Below are 9,810 nucleotides of genomic sequence, written 5' to 3' on the forward strand. Positions count from 1 at the left end.
GCACCTTCTCTTCTCCCTGTATATGAGCTACAGGTGTATCCAGGCTTCATGCCTGTGAATGTGGAGTCCTAGGTTCTGTCTGAAACATAATCACATAAGCGTATGAGGTGTTACTGGGTTTGATACCTACTGGGGCATCCTACAAACTACTACACTAAAATGTCAGTATTTAACAAATACAACCAGTTTATACAAATGTAAAGTAAAAAAATAAGTGTAAAAATTACAGCTCAGCTTACTTTTTGTGCGTAATAGACACAAGGAAACATATGAACATCTGGATCATTCTTCTCGCTTTCTAAAGCAGTCAGTTATCCATCCAGAAAAATTGTGGCCTGTAGCAACTGAAGCAACAGTCTGGTGTAATGCCTTTTTCCCTCCAGCACATGATGGGTTGATATTATTAAAGCTGAGGAATATAGTATGTCTTGGCCTGTGTTCTAATAACTACTTAGTGAGATGAAAAGCTCTACACAGAGAAGAGAGAGAATATATATCTGTGAAAAAAAGAGTGGAAATTATTTTTTGCTTGTTCATATAGTCGCATGAGATTCTGTGTGCCGTCTGGAAGTATATTATAATAAAACAGAAAATAGAGGAACTTTCATTTGTTTTCATCAGATTCAGTTTCTTATTATAATCTCAAACTTAAGCCATTTTCAGACATGACCTCCGGGTAAAATCCAGAAAATTGGTTAAGGAGTTTACCCAGAGTCTGCCTTTCACACATGCACATTGCATCGTAGGCTTTCTGCACATACGTGTTGAAAACATGAACAAATCCATCGCATTATTCAGGCGCGGGGTGGAATAGCCGGGTGCAACAGGCAGAGGCAGGAAGTGACGTATTAACCCTGCTGCGGAGATCAAGTGATTTCTGGGGGATCCCCAGCTTTGTTCTCACAGAGACTATTTCTACAGACTTTATGCATCTGACCTCCTAGTATAAGGAGTATAAAGAAACTTTAGAATTTACAGTAAATGATATTGCCTATATCATTTTGATATCATATCATATTTAAGATGTACAAGCTTGTTCCAATTATATATCAAATTTCTTATATCTATTCGAAACAGGAGCGAGGTTTACTGACAAAAACTATACTAAATAATACTTGGTCATCATCTCAGATATGAAGTTAACATTAAAAACAAAGTTGCTACCACAAGCACAACCTGGAATTTGAGATATAGATAAAAGCACCCTAATTTATAGACCTCACTTTGTTTCACAACTCAGCTGGAAACATTTTCTATCATAAAAACTATAAATAGCCAGGAAGAACCTGATGGAAGTAGTGCCTTCCTCTGACTTGAGTAGTTCTCCAAATATACTAAGAGCAAAACTAAATTTCCTGAAAAATTAAAAAGTGACTCGCATGTACCATGACTGGCGTGGCTAGCATGTCCCGATGCAGTTTTAACAAAGTAGGCCGGGTTCTTGATTTACCCAGCCATAATATAAACATATCCTGGGGGCAGAAATGTTCGCGTTCTAGCATAAAAATACTCTGAAGCAGGAGACAGAGGCTTGCTCTTAAGCGAGACAGTGAGCCAGTGTGGTTTTACACAGCGGGGCAGCTGTAGGGAGTGAGTGAAGGCAACTGCAATAGCACAAATCCTAGCAGCCAGCTCACTCTGGACATGAATCACTCTGGACATGAAACGACCTTTCCCTGACATATGCTGGTATCAGTGATTGAGAATTGAGGAGATGACTAAACCTGCTCAGTTCGTCACCACAGTCAAGCAGGGTGGAATCTTGGGGCCAGCGATTCCCAGATTCAGATAAGAGCAGGGATCACTGGAGCTGCACTGCTCGCTCTGACATGACCTCAACCCTTTTTGACCTTGGAGTGAATGCCCAATTGAGTGACGGCCCCTGCAGCTGCATGCAGGCCTGTGGTGAGCGTCTCCACCCTCTCAACCTCGTGGACATAGAAGGTCGGGAGAAAGGATAGGGGGTGAGGCTGGGTGAAGGGTGTCACATGATTGGATCTCCTTCTGGAGAGTTACTTAAAAAGCCTCCTCAGCAATCAGGTCAAGGTCGTGCTCTAGCCTTAATGCCAACGGGAAAAGAGAGATGTCTGTGAATGTGTGTGTGTGTGTGTGTGTGTGTGTGTGTGTGTGTGTGTGTGTGTGTGTGTGTGTGGAAGAGTGCACAAAGACAGATGAGAGGGAGGAGGAGTGACTATATGCTCCTCTACATGTTCAGCAGTCCTGGGTCCTTGATAACTTGAAAACACAAGCTATGATTCTATTAGCTGTATTAATCTCCCTGCTTAGTGGACACTTTTATTCAAAGTCACTTACACAATTATCACTCTTGCACATCTCTTTCCATTTCCACAGCTGGATATTTACTGGAGAAATTCAGGTTAATTGCCTTTGCTCAAGGGCAGAGGGTGAGCAGAGTATGAGCCAGCAATCCTCTGGTCACCAGTCCATTTTCCCTAAGTAATAGGTCATATGGCTGCCTCAAGTCATCAGCCCAGTGCTCTCCATCTTCTCTCAAATGGCCTCTCTGCTACTGGGAGCCTTCTAACACAGTTATGAGAAAGCTGCACTTCTGAACCACAGTCTTTCGGTCTGTTTAGTCTGCTCTAGTGAGGATGTACTGAATAACGCCACCTCACTAATGGATTTACAAGTGGGCTGGAGGTTCACAAAAGGACGGCATGTTTCAGAAATTCAAGAGACTACTTTCAGTCAAAGAGGGGGACTGGGATTTCGCCAAATGTCCTCAGTCCTTCCTTTGCTGTGTGGGAGTGCATTCATTTTTTTTCTATTTAGAGATGTGCCACTTAACATGTTTAGTTAAAAGATATTTATTGAAAATGCAATGAGTCATATATACAATAATTAACATATTAAAAAAGGAGTAAAATCTGGAGTGTCACACCATTACAAGGCTGGGTATTATGCATCTTAGAAGAAGCACTAATTAAATATTATTTTGGACGACCAACGAATACTAACGTCTACCTTGGAATTACTTGCAAACAATTAGGTATTTCAGTCAGGATTCACTGACATTCCTCTATTGGAAACCCAGGTAATGTGCTGCAGATCTATCTGAACTCGCATAGCTCCAACTCTCCACGGCCACCCGCACAGGTCCCTTGTTGCCCAGCAACAATTCAGCTCATCACTAGAAGCCAAAAAGTTACACAATTACAGTTCAAGCCAAAAGAGGATTTGGGGTGTGCAGCACGTAACATCATTCAGCAAATTATATCCAGTTTCTATAAGATGTGGGTCTGAATGAATGAGGAAGTGGGGAAACCCCAACTCTTGCATTTTCCCCACATCCTGCAAAACTCAGGAGTGTGAAAGAATCTGAGCGTTCAACGGATTGCACAGACAATTTCCCAAATATTGACAGTGGAATGGTGTACTCTGGACTCTGACGTGTTGTTGAGCTGGAGCAGCTCATAGGTACAAAGTTTAATGATGCATGAATTTTCCCAAACTTCACCCTTTTTGCGATGGAAATAAATCTGAGGCACACAACCTCGAAGCATATACTGCATATGCATCGCTCCTGCTCCCTCTCCTCCTCCCTCCCCTCTCCTCACTGTCATCCAGTGCAATATATCCATCATTCATTCATAAATTCTGAAAACTCCTCTTTAGTTAATTGCCTGGGAAAATTTAATTTCAAACGAAAGCTTTTAAAAGAGAAAGATATAATTAAGTTGCAGGGATTTCTCTGCCCCCACCTTGTCCAGTGGGGCTGAGGGGACATGTGCTGTGAGCTGTGCAGCTCTGCACCGCACTGCTCCATGTCAGGGAAGTCATACACCCATGTTTAAAGCAGAACGTTACGTAAAGCCTCCCCCTCTGCACAGGCTTACTGCACCAGACGCTGTGTCCTTGCCTGGGCTGCTCAAGGTTCCCAAAAGGACAGGCTGCTAAGAAGTTGGGAAGGACGGGGCCCTGTGATAGCCTGCAAAGGGAGGGAGGGAGGGAGGAAGGGAGGGAGGGGGGAGAGAGCCGCTGCCTGTGACAGCCTTGGACTTTGAATTCAGCGCCAGACAGGCTCATGCATCAATCCCTCAACTTACAAAGACAAGCCACTAACCTTGACGAGGCCAGGGACTCTTCAGGAATGAGTGGCATTTTCACTTAGCCCCAGCTTCTCCCCTGCACTCCTGCCACATAACCTGGTTAAAATAAGACACAGTTGAATATCAGCTGACCTCAGTCTCTGGACTTTGTGACCCGCTGTTCTAGCCTTCAACCCTTAGGCTTCTTAGACCACGCTAGGGAGGTATGCAATAATACATTTGTAGGCAACACAAATAGCACTTAGTAGACAAGGTGCAGTAGCCTTATCTGATGCTTGTCAGAGGCTGGCTTGTTTGAGTGAGCCGTGAAGCAAGCTCAGGTGAATCAATGTTTACTATGATCCTTAGGATCAACAACTGTATTATCACAGACTTAATTACAAGCATCCACTGACTGGTGCAGCTAAATGATTCCAACAACAGCACCAAACATGCAGGTAGGTATCTGCCGTTGTTACCCTTTGTATTTCACTGTAAGAAAACAAGGCAGACGTTTTCTAACATGTGCTCACAGGCCGGGCATGCCTCCTATCTATGAGCATCTGTCCTTGTTCCCCTTGCAGCCTGCCCACTCTGACACGCTTGTGACATTGACCTGCTTGTGGCAAAAGCAGAGACCTTCCCCTTCGTCTGACTGCAGCATCCTGGCAGCACGCTCACCACAATGGAAGAAAAACTGTCCTACTGCACCTCTACAGCCCGGGGCAGCAGCTCTGCTACAGGAGCAAGAGGGGGGGGGAGAAGGAAAGGAGTGAGGGAGGAGTCAGTTCCACTCCGCTCCTCTGCTGTGACCACACCAGCCTGGCCAGGAGAAGAGTCAGCTCCTCTCACATCACCCAGGAGGTCTGCTGCTCCACGCTACATCTCCTCAGTCTTTACTTAACGATTCAGAGGAGAGGGACAGTAGAGATTCTGTGTTGTGCTGGTAGCTCCATTACCACAGCACAAAGTAGCTTGATGCTGTTACCCTGCTCTGCTTCATTGATTGTCACAATTAGGCTTTCACAGCTGTTGTTTTGCAAACAGGCCGATGCTTCCGTGGGTAACATGTAATATCTTTCTCTTTCAGGCTCCTCTCCCCACTTCGCAAGCAGCTTTCAGTTTAAAGTTTAAATAATTCACAGTAATTGCAATCAGCGGCGATCAATCGGTGGAGATAATTGAGGGGCCTGTCATAGCGCCACGGCCAAGGTGAAGCGTGAAGGCAGAGGGGTGGAGAGCTGGAGGTGAGGGTGAAGGGGGTAGGAGAAGGAGGTGGGAGGAGAGTCATTCAACAGATGAGCTCAGGCTAGTATAGCTCTCTGGGTTGCAGCGGAGGCGTCCATCTTTCTTCCTCACATTTCGTCATTCCAGCCCGCATCCAGGAGCGATGGCTGTAAAGGCGCATTTAGCAGTTCCTGCCTTGTCATCAAAATGAGTCCCATTGACTTTGGCTGCCTTCTGTTCATGACAGAGGCACCAACAGGAGCAGGAGTGATTGCCTCTGAATGAGATAGTGCTGCTATAACCGAGGCCCTCACGAAAACCCAGCACACAGTGGGAATAATCTCAAACTGTCCACACAAGGGATCTTATTTCAAAAAGCCAAAATAAACTCCAGTGGTTTTGCGATGTGGTTTCATTCAGTCAGTTTTCTAGCGGCAGAATATTCTGAGAACATATACTAACAACACTTTCTGATTTCCATGGGGCCCTTTATGTATCTGCCTGACTAAATTAGAAGTCCTGGAAAAACTGAGATCTCATGTAAATTCTAATGTCTGTATAACACTTTTTAAAAAATGTATGATTTTGCAGTAGTCTTTAGTCATCATATCAATCTATGTTAACACCAACATTGCTGAAGCCTTTTCTGACATTTTCTTCATCATATCCATTTAAAGGCATTTCCTATTCCATTTTTACGCATCAGTCTGCGTGATTCGTGTGTATGTGAAATCCATTGACAGATAAGAGGTGTGGAGGAGGAGGCAGAGAGTAAATACTAAGGGGTACTAACATTCTCTTAATTGTCAGATGTTAAAAACTGATTATTTAATACATAAACAATTTGATCAAGTACAACATTCACCAGTCGTGCACTGGGCGTTTGTCTTGTCACAGTTTCTGATAAACGTTTGACTCCCGACTATGAAAATTTACAGCACAATTGTTGCGGCGTAAATCTCCACGGCTGTAGCATCGAGTATTGTTATTAGTAGAAAGTGTCTACTGAGTAAACAAACAGTAAAGAGAACAATAAAATGATTTGGCTTAATGCGTGCTCCACACAAATATTATAGAGGCCAAACAATTAGAGAAATGAGCTAGTGGCCAATAGGTCTCTGGTTTGATTCCTCAGTGGGCCGACAAAGTGCGGGCCTGTAAGTGGATGAGAAATGCACTTCTCTTCCTCAACATCTACTGTCAAAGTGCCCTTGAACAATGTTCAGTGGCCAACAACACAAGTGCTGGGCAGCTCCCAGGTCTATAATAAATCAAAACCTCTGCAGTAAATGCATGACACTTGTTCTGGTAGATTGCACATTAGCTTGTTGATTCGCAGAGTATCTCAGCAATCAAAAAGCAGGATGCCACCCTCAATTTCTGTCTGCCCGTGCGTCTCTTGCTATTGTGACTGACAGATTTACAAACAGTGGGCTTTCAGCTGGCACACTGGTAGTAGTTAGAGAGGCTGTTAGTGGAGGTAAGTGCCCGGGCATGTACTCCTGTATCTGTGGCATCATCCTGCATACAAATATACTATTACATCAAATTATTTAGAGGAGAAAGGAAAGTCGCAGATGAGCAATGAGCAGTTTGAGTATGAAATTACAAAAAAACAAACAAAAAACACATCTGCTAAAGAAAAGACATGCAGAGCAAACGTGCATGAGCACAGTCACTCACACACCAAAACATGCCACTTTCATACAGCAGCAGTGGTGTTTTGATGGCAGATAAGATTTGTGGTGATGAAAGGCAGCCAGTGGATAAGAGCGAAGAGTGCAGAGTCCATTCTTGTGACTGTTCAGCAGCCTCAACATAATTTGCATTTGGCCATTTGAATGTCCTCTGGTTCTGTTGGAGACTACTGCACATCACTCAACAGCAGCTCCCTGGACAATAGCAGATGGCTCAGTCAAATCAAGCAACATCCACTACGGAGAACTCTTTGAGTTACTGCACAGTTGGCCACACCACTCAAACAAAAGTACTTTTGAGGTGCAACTTTAAAGTTGGGCTATAAATGTGGAGGTTTTAGTTATCTATGGCAACAGAGGACAAGCTGAACTACCTTGAACATCTTGTGTAAGTTCAGGTCAAATAATTAAGCAGCTTAAATGTTCAACAAAGGAGAGGCTAAAAGGCAGACCCCCAGACACAGACAGTATTTAGAGGGCTTTAACAAAGTTTAACTTTTCTGCACATTGCTTTTCATGTTACTCTGAGTTACAGCAGTTCCCTTTGTAAACTGCCCTTTTGGAACATGAACTGAAGATGTACTCTGCCCTCCTTCCTGTAACTTGCAGCAAACTTCAGCCCCTGACCTTTTGCCTCCACACTCATCCAAAGACCAATGAAGCAATGGGCCATTTACGGAAATGGAACACCTACACAAGTGTCATTCAAAATCCTCTCTTACTGAAAAACAAGTCTCTCAAAACACATCCGACATGTCACACGGTGATGTGACAGGCTGCAACTGACCAACTCCAACCAGCTGTAATTTGGTCTACAGACTGAAACAGTGTCCTTCCAAAAGATTGAAGGGACCAGCCGGTGGTTTCACACAAGTTGTTTTTTTAAGGATGTGGTTTTAGGTAACGAGGGAAAACAGAACGACCATTATTGGGGTTCATTAGCCATGACTCCATACCATGGCTGTTTGGAGTGCATTGAAAGGCCAAATGTTACCTTGATACCGAGAATGTTATAGACCTGTTATAGCAACGTTCCTCCGTAACAATTTAACCATCTTCCCCTTTGCTGTATTTACTCTACATGCACGGGGCTTAGTGCTACTGTCCCCGCCTGAGTGGTTATGCAATGTAAAACTGAGACAATGACACTACAGGGAATATACAAATATATGCCCGGCAAATCTTAGACTCTTTCAGAAATTAATCCCATTTAGTATCAACTCCAACCCAAAAAAGAAAAAAATTAAGAATGAAATGCTCACAGTGAAGTATGTGTCTTGGCAGCTGGCGAGATTTCTCATTAAACAGCCCTAATGCATCCAGGACAAAGCTATATATTTTAACACCCCTGCAACCATAATCATGACTCCAGCTCAACATATAGCCGCACTGAGGTCCTTTTCAAGGCCTTGAGGTTTTCTTAAAACCCTTCCACGCTCTTTTTTGAAAGGGAGGCAGGAATCATCAGTAGTAATTTACCGAATAGTGCAACTGAGAGGTGTCTCCAATTGGCGGTGCTAACACCACTTCAAAATAGGATGAACTACATTTACTGTACTAACGTGAGACGGCGACTCATATGACTTGGACAGCCCTATGGTGTGTGTTGTTATTAAATGAGCCTGCGGGGTGACACTGTCCATCCAGTGTTCATATGTTCAGTAGCAGGCTGTGACAGTGGCGCTGTAGGAGATGAGCAGGAGGCTTTCATTGGACTCAATCACGAACACTGACTTATTAGAAGAATATATATATATATATAAATATATATATATACACCATCTATTCCGGGCCTGATCCACTGGTCATGGTAGAGCCAGGGGACACAGACAGTGGCTGTTCTGGCTGAACTAAACCAGGTTGCCTGTAACACACACACACACACGCGCGCACACACACGCGCGCGCGCGCACACACACACACACACACAAACACACACACACACACACACACATAGGTTTTATCCGCCACTTCTTCTTTATGCAGTGTTTTCAGCTCTGAATCCATTTGCGTCTCTGATCGCGCACACACACACACACACACACACACAAACACGACAGAAAGCTATTATCTGGTACAATCCTCGACACCGCGCCCCGTGTATAACACCCAACGCACCGTGTCCCTTTCTCACAGCAGTGTGTAGTGTGTGTAATCATTGTGTTGAATAATGACAGTGTGTGTTTACGTGTGAGTGGGTCTCCTACCTGCGTCTGTCCACCCCTCAGTCAGCCGGAGAGGCGCATCGTTGTTATTCGACAGGAGGAGGCAAATCCAATGAAAGCGGTCGCATCTCGTCTTGACACTTTGGGCAGGAAGCAGAAACGCGGAGGCAGGCGGGGGCTCGGGCAAAAAAAATAAAAACAAACCGATGAAGATTTTAGTCCGATTAAAAAAGGAGCCGCCTCGTGTGTTGTGTGCTCCGGCAGGGAGCGGAGGAGCGTGTGGTCTGTGTGAATTGTTTATTCTCGGAGTCTCCTCGCTGTGGAGCAGTGAGCGAACACAGCCTCACTCCTCCTCCCCCTCCTCCTCCTCCCTCTCCTCCTCCCCCTCCCCCTCCTCCTCCCGCTGCTGCTGCCGCTGACACCACCCTTAAAGGAACAAGCCCTCACTGTGCTAATGCTAATGCTAACGCTGCCAACTCACTCACACTCCATGTTCCAGTAAACAGAGCATATAACAAAGTATATTTACTTCATTGATTTACTTTAGTACCTTTTTAATGTATTTTTATTTTACTGAAATAGGTTTAGTTGCAGACCACACCATACATATAAACAAATATATATGTACTCTCTACTGAACCACAGCTAATGCTGCTAATGCTAATGCAGCTG

At 44.3% G+C, this 9,810-nt stretch overlaps 1 protein-coding gene across 2 annotated transcripts in view; it reads right to left on the minus strand.

Annotated features, from left to right (window-relative positions):
• Positions 1 to 9,501, minus strand: part of nrip1b (nuclear receptor interacting protein 1b) — a 34,510-nt gene extending 25,009 nt beyond the window's left edge. Inside the window, exons 1-2 of one of the 2 annotated variants that reach the window (XM_035178348.2) lie at positions 9,181 to 9,501; positions 4,085 to 4,166 (exon numbers count right to left, since the gene is read on the minus strand). The gene's annotated coding sequence lies outside the window, so the exon portion shown is untranslated. The remainder of the gene's footprint in view (positions 1 to 4,084; positions 4,167 to 9,180) is intronic. The other variant, XM_035178347.2, reaches the window with a different exon arrangement.
• Positions 9,502 to 9,810: the final 309 nt, after the last annotated feature.

This window comes from Hippoglossus stenolepis, chromosome 15 (assembly GCF_022539355.2).
Source record: "Hippoglossus stenolepis isolate QCI-W04-F060 chromosome 15, HSTE1.2, whole genome shotgun sequence".
NCBI classification, from domain to species: domain Eukaryota; kingdom Metazoa; phylum Chordata; class Actinopteri; order Pleuronectiformes; family Pleuronectidae; genus Hippoglossus; species Hippoglossus stenolepis.